This window comes from Ipomoea nil, unplaced genomic scaffold (genome assembly GCF_001879475.1).
Source record: "Ipomoea nil cultivar Tokyo-kokei standard unplaced genomic scaffold, Asagao_1.1 scaffold2159, whole genome shotgun sequence".
NCBI lineage: Eukaryota > Viridiplantae > Streptophyta > Magnoliopsida > Solanales > Convolvulaceae > Ipomoea > Ipomoea nil.
The window spans coordinates 1,001,891-1,015,406 of record NW_017618587.1 but is presented as its reverse complement, the minus strand read 5'-3'; the positions used below and the strand labels follow the sequence as shown (position 1 = coordinate 1,015,406).

The window sequence follows — 13,516 nt, the reverse complement described above, 5'->3', positions numbered from 1 at the left end:
AATCCTATGTGAAGGGAATGTGACATTCCTGGAGAATGTTAGATTCCCTGAGATAATGTGAACCAAACATAGGAATGTAAGCTTTGAAATGTCACATTCCCTTGGTTATGTTATATAACCTGAACCAAACGCCCCCTTAATGCTTTTAGTTGATATTCTTATGATGATGGTGAAGTTTATCTTTGCTTTCTGTAATTTATTTATGGCTGTCTCTCACGGTTTAACTGTGCTGGCTTCATTGTCAAATGAGAGAGAAAGGTCATAATAAAGTTACATATATACATACATACATATTTATATACACAATTTCAGAAAAATCATACTTAAAACATAGACACAAAAATTTAGTATAATCCATTTCCCAACAAAAAAAACCTAGTATAATCAACGGTGTATTGAACAAATTATGAGATTTTGACAGTCGCACTGTCTATTAAGATTGGATTAATGAGCATTAATCAAGGATTTCATCATTTAAGGTGAAAGTTACATAAAGTAATTACTTTTTTACTGCTATGTTTATTTACTGTTACTACATTTTGTACCACATGACTTCATCTCATATAGTGTACAATTGGAAGTTAAAAACTAGATGAATCCAGTTAACCGCTCAACTCTTATCTTGACTACTTTAACCACTCAAATTTTATGTCTCATAAAAAATTTGACTCGTACTAAAATATTTGTTTCACGAATAATTAATTAATTTGAAAAACTATTAGAACGTCATAAAAACACAGGTGTGTTTAACGTAATACAGATATAAATAATAAATATGTAGTATAATTATCAATTTAGATTTTTAATTAAGACATATCGGACCGATAAAATTTGTCATTGTGATTTGAAAGGTGGTGTAAAAATGGAAATGGAAGTTACTATTTGTCACCATTAAGTTGGTAAAGTGTAGAGGGGAGACAAAAGTACACAAGGCATAGTGCAAAAGTGGAGAAAGCACAACAATCCAATTTAGTCTAACCTTTTCTCACTTTCATGTGGAATGTAACTCAAAAGCATAGCACAATCACTCTTATTTCTTACCCCCTCCATACCTAAGTAACCCATACTAATATTGTAATCCGTGACATGTTTCAAAAATACTAAATTTATTAATTATAAGAATTAGTACTTTTAGTGCATGTCATAAATTTACCTATTCTGATTAAATACTTGAAGAAAGAAAATAAGCAAAAGACGTAAATCAATGATGCGATACACCAACACAATCTGCTGTTAAGAGAGGACAAATACTCACTGAAAAAGATATCCAGAACGTGAATGCCCAAGTTCATAAAATTTGCTTTCGACACAGTTTTTACTCTATGGTTGAAATGTGGCATTATAGAAATTCAATTGGATAAAGCTGAAGTATTAACTACTCAAATATTGTATTAATTATATATTAAAAATGAATATATATAATGGTAGTAGGTAATTAACAAGTTTACTTGGCCTAATTTGAAATTAAACTTGTAATTCTTAATAATTTATATATGGTTAGTTAAGTATATATTGTCATGACTTGAGCACTTCCTATGGGAAGAAAGATCACAAAGAATATTATAGTCAACTTTCTCACTCATATTATAATTATATTAACCTACTTGCCAACTAAGAATTGCAATATATATTGACTTCCTTATTTTATTTTTATTTTTTTTAAAAAAATAGTGTATTAGCAAAATTGGAGTGTAATTGTTAGTTATACCAATCAAGCTAATTTATAATTATTAATTTAATTTAAAAATTTATTGTTATAATTGTTTTCCAACAAGTTTTTAGCTAGGGTTAAAATTTTTAAATCCTAATTAAGGTTCCAATCAGAATATAGTAATCAATTTAACTCGAATTGAATCGTAAAAAGAAATCCTTACTCCATATATCGACTAAAGTATTGTTATGCAAGCAACATAGTAGATATTCTCATGTTCCCGTTAAGTTTATACATTTCTACAAAAGGGATTAAACTAATCTTTACACGTAAATTACACTTACTAAAAGAAAATAGGTAACGAATAAAAATAAAACAAGACTTTTTTCATCGATATCCGAGTAAAATTAAGCACACCAACCGTATAACAACAAATCAGAGAACACTAATCATCTCCACGTAATTCTCAATGCCAAAACAAAACATACAACATATGGTACGCAGTCATATTTACAATGAAGAGATCAACAAAATGTTTCCATATTAATATATAGTCATTTTCTTCTTCCTCGTGCACTAGGTCGGTCCAACATATCCATCAAAAAAAAAAATAGATAGATAGATAGATAGCACAAAATATAATGCAGAAATGAAGGGAAAAAGATTGTTGTAAATACGAAAGGGAAGGTACATAGTATGAAGAGAGTATTTTCTTCCGAGACTGTCTATTAACTTTTTTAATTTGTACGAATTAGATATGAATAATTTAAGCTGATTTATCCCTTTGTTATATTTTATTGGTTAAAATCACAATGTGATCTTTATTTGAAACATATATTTTAAATAAGAGTTAAATTCACCCGAGGTTTATTGTCTTTAGTGACAATTTTAAATTTAGTCTCAAACCATCGTTTTTGACATTTAACATCCTAGATTATTATTTTTGAACACTTTTAGTCATTTTCATGACTTTTTCTATTTTTAGTAAGAGCATTTTTGTCTTTTCATATTTTTCTGGTTTCAACCGGATTAATTGGTTTAAAACTTTGCGTACCCCTGATTTTTAGTAACTATATTTTTTAACTTATTTTTAGTAAAGTCCTAAATAAATTAAACCGGTTAAAACTGAAAAATAACAAAAGAAAAATATGAAGAGACAGAAATGCTCTTACAAAAAATAAGAAAAGTCATAAAAATGATTAAAAGTGTTCAAAAAATAATAGTCTCGAATATTAAATAGCAAAAATAATAGTGTAGGACTAAATTTGAAATTTGTACTATAAACAATGGACTTATGGTGGAATTAATTCTTTAAAATAATGATGATAAAAAATTTTCGTAAATTAAAGGACGATGAAATTAGCTAAATGATGTATAATATATACCTTCAATCATTAATTTCCTCATTCTACCGTATAAAACAACGTTGGGACCTCGACCTCAAAAATGGGATTCTTTCATGTCATTAAAAGCTGATAGTGACATATGGGGCTTACAATCTGTTTCCATAATTATTCACATTTTTCCTTAATTGATTTCCTTATCTCCTTCACCGACACTTTAAAACCACAATTATCCATCACAAGATTAAAAGTAAAAAAGTTAAAAATTAATAAAATTAAAGTGCATGCACGAGTTAGTCGAGCTGCACTACCATGTATACCTCTTACGTAAATAACGTGTTGCAAATATTACTACAGAATGAGTCATATGTATTTGTTGTAGAGACTAATTTACGTGATATAGATACAGTAAATACAAACTGTGATTTTTTATTTTTTATTTTGGAACAAAACGAGTCTATCACACTGGTAGGAAAATGAAATTAGAATAAAAAGTGTCATATATTTTTAAATGATGAGAAAGAAAATAATCAACAATCATTATTTGTGGGCGTTCACAAATAAATCAGTTGTTTAAATGTCAAAACACATTTACATAGTTGTTATACTGTTATTCAACAATTAGATGATTAATTAATACCTTTATTTGTGGTATTGTGACATCAAAGAGTGGTGCACCGACAGGACGGTCCATATATCTTTTGCTTTTTTCTTAAACTAGGAAATTATTGGTTCAAGAATATACGTCGACAAAGATTATCGCTTCTTGTACGTATAAAGTAACATCCATTCATTGAATTATTGTCTTTTTATTTTAATTTTTAAAAAATTCGTCTCGAGGAATTTATAATTAAAACATTTATTAAAAGAAATAAAAAGTGATCTTAGTAGCACATAATATAATCATATATAACGATACAAAGATCATATATGAGTGAAAAGAGTTTAATTTCTTTGTATATATAAATCAAATTTATTTTACGATATATAAAAGAGTAAGATCAATAATATTTGGATCATAATGCACCAAATAATTATAAGTGCTTTGTTTTGGGTGAGTTAAACTTAACAATTAACAATTTCAATGCTAAATCAATCATCTCAATAACTTGTTAACTAAGTAACTAACCCTCTGCCAATAACTTTGTAGTCTTGCAATATGAAGTGACTCATCCTAATCAGAGGTCATGAGTTTGATTTTCAGTGGACAATATTGACTCTTTGTGCTCACTAAGTTAAGAAAGTAGTTATTAACAGATACTACATTGTAATCAGAATTTCAGCTAATCAGATCTCATTTAGAGACAATTATAATCTCGGTAAAACATTACTACATACACATGAATTCGACCTCGATCTTAGCTTTCAAATCTCCCATATATATATGATCTGATCTAATTTTCCTAGGATGCTGTCGTGTTCCTAATTAGCTCTTTTCTCTATGTGTATACAACCATGGCCGCCATGGAGAGAGAAAGCTAAGACATTAAATTTAAGAAGAAAAAAAATAAAGTAAAAGTATATAGAAGAGGGCAGGATATTTGAAGACCAAGCATGTGTACAGAAATGCACCCACATGGCCATGGTCTTTGTAGAAGAAGATTGAGACAGCTACTCTCTCATTAAAAATTTTTGCAAGTGGCCCCCTTTTCTTCAATTTCTCCTTACACACACTTACTTGAATAATAATAATAATGCTTCTTTCCTCCATCTTCTTCTTCACTGCACCAAATTTATATACCTTTTTTTACAGTGAATTGAATGAGAAGATCAGATTTTTATTTTTACAGGAAAACCTCACCGTACCCTTTACTCGAATAGGCGTTCTGTGTGAAATTTACCTTGTTAATTACTCTAGCAGATAAAGAATTACAATGAGGTAAACCAGTATTGAATTAGTTGCCCATAGCTAACCTCAAATCAAGATGACTAATAGACAGTTTTCACCTGAAACGTTGCGGTTATCAAGTCAATTATCTGACGAACTTGACTGGATTATTGTCTTATTAAAATTGAAAAGAGAAGTTTGATTGTTCTTGTGGGTGGATGGGGGTGGGGTGAGGTGAGGTGTCCAGTTTTGGTTTTATGTCTCATTAAATGTGCATGAAATGGGATCTGATCTCAGAATAAGTTTTGTACATGTCAAAACCCTAAATTGAGTGATGCATAAAAATAAAAAATAAAAAAAATAAATATCATTATATATGTACTACTACGTACTGCACATTTTTCCCCATCTGCCAAGTCTGTTGCATCTTGTTGGATCTTAATAGTGTTGAGCAGGGCAGGCAGGCCACTTGCAACATGAATGAGTTGGTTGGTATACCCCCAATAAATGATACATATATGCATCATATATATGTTGTTTCAACATATATATATATTTTTTCATTATCAACTAGGTTAAATAATATATATATTCATACTCTTTCTTATGATATTGCATAATTTTTGTTGCAGTTATATGTACAAATCAGACGATCTTTATAATTTGTCCGACCAGAAAGATTTATTCGATATGTAGTATTGGATGTGAAAATGACTATTACCTCGGGGCACAACTCAATCAATTCAAAATAAGTTTATAAGCTTTGTTTTATTAGCAGTTGTAGGGTGCAGGATTCGAATCTGACTTAAGTAGTAGGTACGATGCATCATATAGTCAAAAATCTAAGTATGTATTATGCATCATATATATAGTTAAAATATCATGTATGGCTAAGGGTAAAAAAAATTGATTGACTAACGAACATGCAATTAGTAATTAATTAGATTGACAAGAATATTGTTTTCGTTTACGTTAAATATTTCATATAATTCAATTAGTTATGCTTTCTTACACCTTTTTTATTACTCCGTATAATTTTTAGGGAAATCAAATTTACCACTAGCTTAACTAATTAAATTAAGTCATACATCAATCAAGTTTAAAAATATTTCCCAACTCACCAACTCATTTACCACTAGCCTATCTTATTGGCTTGTTTACAATAAATGAGCCAAATTGCCCCCCCCCCCCCCCCAACCCCACCCCACCCCCTACCTCAACTCTCTCTCAAATTAAATATAGCCTCAAAAAAATATTATTTTTCTCAATATCCTTTCGATCGAGTCTATTATATAAGATCTTCTTAGTATGATTTACTCCTCATGTGTGCGTGATTTGTAGTCTATTACATAAGAGCGAAATTTAATTTACCCATATACATCTTCTCAAGTACTAACTACGAATTTTCATCGCTACCAAAAAAAAAAATTATTCTAAATTTACTCCTTAATCTTCACTTATTAACGTAATAATTATTATCTTAAAATATGATAAAACAACAAGAGGCAATTTTTTTTTTTATCCCAATCTTAACCAAAGAAGTATACTAGCTTGTTCACAAAATGTCTAAAATAATATATGAGACGATTTACTTATTCAATTATTATCAAGTAAACTAATTAATTTGTGATATTAAATTACAAAATCTATTGGGTTGTTAACATCTCAAATTTGTACATGTAAAAAGTGTATATTAATCTCATTTATCCATCTAGCTAGGTTAATTAAGGGTTTAAAATTTAGAAAAACTGAAAAAAAAAAAAAAAAAAAAAAAAAAAAAAAAAAAAAAACGCAGTAACATTTTTATAATTACGATTGTGTATTTAAAAACACTTAATAGTATATTCAGAGAACTAATAGTGCACACACTTAAGCACATCACTATATATCATAAGTGTATTGTCAGTTATTTATGAATGCACTATTAAACATTTTCAAATGTACCATCGTAATTACTGACACCCTAACCGCACCAGAACCTAATTCTATATATATATATATATATATATATATATATATATATATATATATATTGCAATTGCGTGACACAACAGCATAATGAAGATGAGGTATAGGATGGAGTTAGGTGGGTTGAATTTTGTGAAAAATGATGATAGACAATTTCTGATAATCTTAGTCGGAAGTAATCTCAAAATCGGCATGGGAAAGTGAATATACCATTACGTACACTTTCAACGACACAATGAAAACATGTCCCAACGACCACTTTAGCCCCTTTCGTCTAATTACCAAATTATTACCCAACTAATCTCTCATTATTTACTTAATCAGCTACTCTTATCTAATTTCTTACATGCTACTAAGTACGAACTAATCCATTTCTATATGTCTTGCTCAATTCGTTTAGTAAAAGGGACCACATTATCTAGTAATGCCATTGAAACTAAAACCACATTTTATTTGTTTTGCATGGTACGTATGTGATTGACAACGTAACCATATGGTAATAAATTAAATGAATTCATTGGGTAATAAAAACTAATTAAGTTCCGGCCTATTAGAGATTAGTCGAGTTAAGTTGTGATTCGATTAACTCCGGGATAATTCTTTTAAAAAAAATAAAAAAAATTCTGAAGTGTTTAGCTCATGTGCCCTTCTAGGCCATGAAACCCTATTGACATCGTCTGAATTAAAAAACATATTGAAATTAAAACTCAACAGAGCGGGCTCAGCTCACCTTGACCCTGACTCGTGATGGATCACACTAGCAGCAATAATATAATTAATGTCATATCAATAACCTTATTCTGCTCTTGGTAAACATGTGCGCCATATAAATCTCCCACACCGAAGACATTTATTTGCATTCTTCAAAATAAGTTAATAACAATTACCTTGGACACATCCTCGTCCCCACACACCCATTTCATCATCATGGATGGGACGATGAGAACAATAGTTTTGAAAAAATTTAAAAAAAAATAAAAATCACTGCCACCGCCACCGCCACCAACCCCCAGCTGGCGACACCACATCATCTTCTCGCACCATCTCTGATATTGCCTATCCAATCACAACCCCGATTAATATCCCACAAACAACCCATCACTTTATCTTCATTAAACTTACTTCCTCAAATTATCTGTTCTGGATTGATCAATAATAAAATCATTCCTAAAACTAGACTCCCAACTATTATACTATTATTTTAACTAAAGTATCAAGTTGATATACAAATTCTCAATGCCTAATAATCGTACTCCCATTGTGTGCAACAAACAATAGTTAATGAAACAAAACAGTACTGTTATTCCGATCCAGTAACATATAGTAATAATCGTTATATCATAGAACATGGTCTATATTAAAATTGAACATTTATTCATGATTTACAATCTAATTTGCCGTGCAACTCTACACAACAGAATTACATTACATAACCTAGAAAACAATAAACCAATATCGGGTCTGTGTTCAAGCCGGGTCGGATCAGTTCATGCCGACTGGGTGGGGCCACTTCCACGTTGTATGATGACGTGGGCGGACCGACGAGAGAGATCGATGTTGGGCTGTCGCTTTTGTGAGCTGTCTTCCCAACAACTGCGAACCAGTCCACATTTGCATAGGAAAATAATAAAAATAAAAATAAAATCACAGTAAATATTATTTTATTTTATTTTGAGACGTGGACATTTTTGGTTTTATCTGCTTTTGGTAAATAACCTACGTGGACAATCATTAGATTTAATTTACCATGTTCGACATGAAAGGTTTTCTAGATGAAGCAAAGACAACAAAGTTAAATTTGGGGCTACTTGCAAATTCTCTATTTCTATCTATGCATTTTGACAAAGACATCCCTAAAAAATTCCATCATCATACGTTACGCTATATTAGAAAACTATAACTAATAACGAATGCATAATTATACCTTTTCTGATTTAGTGCGTAACTGCTATTTAAAAATGTTTTCTGAATTCGTAATCCTAATTAACAATACAATCATAAAAATGAGGTAACTAAACTAATTTTAGCATGAAAGAATCACAAAGAGATAAATGTCAAACTTCGTTATACTTATATAGCACGTTTTAAATCTATAGGGGTAACAAGCAAGAAGCTAAATTTAATCTTCCAAACTTCCATCTAACAAGGAATATTTAAAAATAATTAATATCCCATACTTATGGTAGTTGGTATATATCTTCTTTTTTTTTTTTTGGGGGGGGGGGGGGGGGGGGGGGGGGGGAGTGACGAGAACCCACTAGGTAAATTCTGTTTTTGTGCAATATTTTGTAAATCATACATGAGAGGTGAATTATAGTAGGAAAATTCAGTGCGACAAATTTAACTGAAAATTTGTTGGCAAGAATTGAACTCGTGATCTTTTTATACCAAAGTCATGCTGCACCTATTTAGTCACCACTTTCGAGCCACTGCACGTTATAATAATTTTAAAATGACAAATTTGGCTCTCTAATAATCACATCAAGCCAGACAACGAAAGAAATGAAAAAAAAAAGGTTAATTAATTCAAATCACATTGGCTTTTAAGAAAATTATTTATATATAAAAAACAAAACAAAATTGTGTAAATAGCATTAAAATATAATTGATAATCAAAAGAAAATCATCCATAGTCTTGCTATCATTGCGATTCACTATCAAACTATGCAACTGGTGATCAATCTAATCAATATGCAAATCCCACAAATTATAAAATCATGATTTCATAAAATAAAAATGTTTTTTTTTTCCATAATGATAATTATTATAAGAGTTAAATTATTGAGAAAACAACGAACAGGATGTGAAGGTTATCACATTTTCAATAAACAAAATGAGACAACATAGATATTATCTTGCTAAGAGCTCAATCATGCATATCAAGAGATGAGTTGAGAGTCCATAAGTATTCATCGATTTCTTTGCAATCGGTCTTTTCGAGAGATAAATTGAAGAGTGTTACACACCAGTTGATACTAAATAGCACCAATAATTAATTTGTTCGGGATCAATTACATATATTTTTCTTGATATATTTATCATTTTATATATCAACATTTATTAAACTGCGACAATGCAAACAATATAACAAAATTGACTAGAAAGATTGCTAAGACACAAGCTTTGAACAAAAGTTGGGAATGAAATCCACAACTTTTTTGTGCAATTGGAATTTAAAATTATTTTATTTTATATTATTTTTGTTGAAAAATAATGATGGGCAATTTTTTGGTGTTACACCTTTTACGGGAAAACATATTTATTCGTGGAATCTGCCGACACCTAATCTCACTCCATGTGTTAAAAATGTGGCATTATATTCCAAATTTCCAATCAACATTCAAATAATATTTTATCTTCTTATCATTTACATTTTCTGAATCACGTATAAAATTTGATATCATTATTTAAGAGTGTAAATGATGAGATAAATCATATTAGAAAAATTATGTGCGACGAATTTGATCAAAAGAATATTAATAATAATTAAATTTTTGATTTTGTCGTACGAAAATCATACTTTACTTACTTGACTATCCATTTCGAGACATTTTTATTTTATATTTTAATGATAAATACATGTATATATAGACAGTACATTATTGACTATTGTGTTGTGCATTTGTATTGGGCACCGACAGTGGACTAGGTCACCTGTTAGGTAGGGTCTCAACCTCAAAGCCAACCCATTTCTCTAATTTCATTAATTTCCATTTCCATTTTTATATTAATCTTTCATAAATTTTTGTATTAATACCATAGCCTATCACTGTCATGCTATGCTACGGATCGTTTATTGTTATGTACGATACGACATATATGATGGAGTCATTTAGGGAATAACGGGTCGAGTTATTTAATTCTATTGATTTTTTGAAAAGCATTATTTATTTTATATATATATATATATATATATATATATATATATATATATATATATATATATATTCTTTAAATGTTCAACCCTAACACATATGTAATATAAATTGTCTTTGCATTGAAACTTTTATTTATTTGTTTTTAATTTTTTAACAAAATCTAAGTCCTAATAATGATTTAAACGGCATTCATACCTTGCACTTTGTAAGGAAATTTAGGTTAGAATTTTTGCACTTGATCGGATTGCTAAGGTGCTAACAGTAAATGATTAGTGAGTAGTGAAAGGGATAAGAGGATTGCAAATATGTTGCAATGTATATATTGGTTAGTTTTGATTGACACTGGAAGTAATTTCAACCAAATTGGTCGAGTAATTGGCAAGTCAGAATTGCATATCGGTATTCTCATTTTGGACCGACCAACTACCTCCTTTATAATTCTTTGCCAAATAGGACAACAAGACAATCACAAGGTTTGATGCACCCAAAAAAGTTAATATAAATATAAAAAAAATGTTATTGTAATTTTTAAAAATCAAAGTTTTTTTCGACTTTGTAAAGAATAACAAAAAGAATTGTATATATATATATATATATATATATATATATATATATATATATATATATATTCTTTAAATGTTCAACCCTAACACATATGTAATATAAATTGTCTTTGCATTGAAACTTTTATTTATTTGTTTTTAATTTTTTAACAAAATCTAAGTCCTAATAATGATTTAAACGGCATTCATACCTTGCACTTTGTAAGGAAATTTAGGTTAGAATTTTTGCACTTGATCGGATTGCTAAGGTGCTAACAGTAAATGATTAGTGAGTAGTGAAAGGGATAAGAGGATTGCAAATATGTTGCAATGTATATATTGGTTAGTTTTGATTGACACTGGAAGTAATTTCAACCAAATTGGTCGAGTAATTGGCAAGTCAGAATTGCATATCGGTATTCTCATTTTGGACCGACCAACTACCTCCTTTATAATTCTTTGCCAAATAGGACAACAAGACAATCACAAGGTTTGATGCACCCAAAAAAGTTAATATAAATATAAAAAAAATGTTATTGTAATTTTTAAAAATCAAAGTTTTTTTCGACTTTGTAAAGAATAACAAAAAGAATTGTACAGTGTGGCTGCTGGGATTCGAGCCCAGGTCTCCACGGCCACAACGTGGAATTCTTACCACTAAACTACAGCCACTGTTGAGTTCTTGATCTCTTTGTTTTCATTAATCTTAATCTCTGCTTGTAATACAGATTAGGAAGACTAACCCCCACGTGCATATGCATGTGAGATGATGACAGTAACAAAATATAATAATGGTAATTGTAATAGTATAATGAATAAAATAAGGTAATTAGAAGCTGGAGAATGTAAAGGCTGGCGTCTCACTCCATTTCATGCAATAATGCATGCCTATTTTTGACTTTCTGCGACTTTGAGGAAACTCATAATCATAATCATCATCATGATGCATGCATGAATGTTATATGTTTTTAGTAATATTGTTAAAACAATGCATATACAATAAAATAATGAATCTAGGTTATGTGTGTATCTCTCGATGTTTTCCTTTTCATCATTTTATAATACGATGATGTAAGAGTAAGTTAATTTGTTAGCTCGATCTTGGGGAAGAAGTGTATGAGGGAATGTAAAATTATATATATATATATATATATATACAAACTTATCATTTGTAAGAGAAAAATGTAAACTTTTGTTTGTACTGTATAATAATTACATTCAACCCTTTTAAATTTGACAGCAATTTCATACAAAATTTAAAAGTTCATCACTTGCGTTATCAAAAGTTTCTATTTAATTTTTAAAAAGTTGGCATGATTCTGTTTGGAACTGATCTAGTATCTCTGAGTTAACTATCCAAAAAGTTAAGCATTAGGTCAAATCTCAACTAGAGTTATATTTAGATCGAATAGAGAATCAAAACTCATACGCCCGTCCAACAACTTAGAGCAATTGATAAGTAGGTTGTTAACACAATTGTATAGTAAGAATTCGGAAATAGAATTGTGTAACAAAAATTAAAAAGAAATTATAGAGAAAGAATTGAAGAGAGCAATTAAGAGAAATTATAATTAGAAATGAAGTGATATGATGCCTCTTGGCCCAAGAGAAGTGGTTGTGCTCACTGCTCACTAAAACATGCACATTCTACAATTCATTGTTGTCCTCTAATGCAACATTGGGGCCTTCCATTCACATGCCTTCCATTTATTATTATTATTTTTATTTAATTATTGTTATTACCATTTGTTTTTTGTGTTGGTTCAATTGCTGTTATAACTAGGGCACAAGTTGTGTTTCCCAATGATTGACTATATTCTAAGCAGAATGTGTTGTAAGGTGTAAGATGTGTATGTGGACAAAAAGATGCAATTTGTAATTAACCCTCTCTCTAATGTCTAATGTCTTGTGTAGAATAATGTAAGTATATATATGCCTAAAATGATTGACTTTGTTTTGGATCTCAGATCTAGAGGAGGGGAACACCTACTTTATTTAAATCGCTCCCCTCGTCATGGACCTTCAGTTCTAAGAACATACAGGAAACCCTATAGCATCTTCTAATACTCATTCCATCTCATTTTATGTGACGTGTACGTCACCAACCAAGTATATGTTATACCTATTGACCTTCTCGGTTTAAGTCAATCAACTATAAATAACTTAGATTAATTTATCTCTTTGTGATCTTTTACCGGCTAAGATCACAAATCAGGCCTCACAACGAACTTTATCTAAAACACACTTTTCGAATAATGACAAACTTTATCTAAAACACACTTTTCGAATAATGACAAGAAAAAGTA

The 13,516-nt window shown here is 29.8% G+C and overlaps 1 long non-coding RNA gene and 1 other non-coding gene across 2 annotated transcripts; one reads left to right on the top strand and one right to left on the bottom strand.

The window, feature by feature from the left end:
• Nucleotides 1-3,814: 3,814 nt before the first annotated feature.
• LOC109149379 lies at nt 3,815-11,870 on the top strand. The gene is made up of 3 exons (XR_002048955.1): nt 3,815-3,826; nt 7,345-7,350; nt 11,811-11,870. It is a non-coding gene; the product is annotated as an uncharacterized LOC109149379 (long non-coding RNA).
• On the bottom strand, nt 11,811-11,882 carry TRNAH-GUG. The gene has a single exon. It is a non-coding gene; the product is annotated as a tRNA-His (tRNA).
• Nucleotides 11,883-13,516: the final 1,634 nt, after the last annotated feature.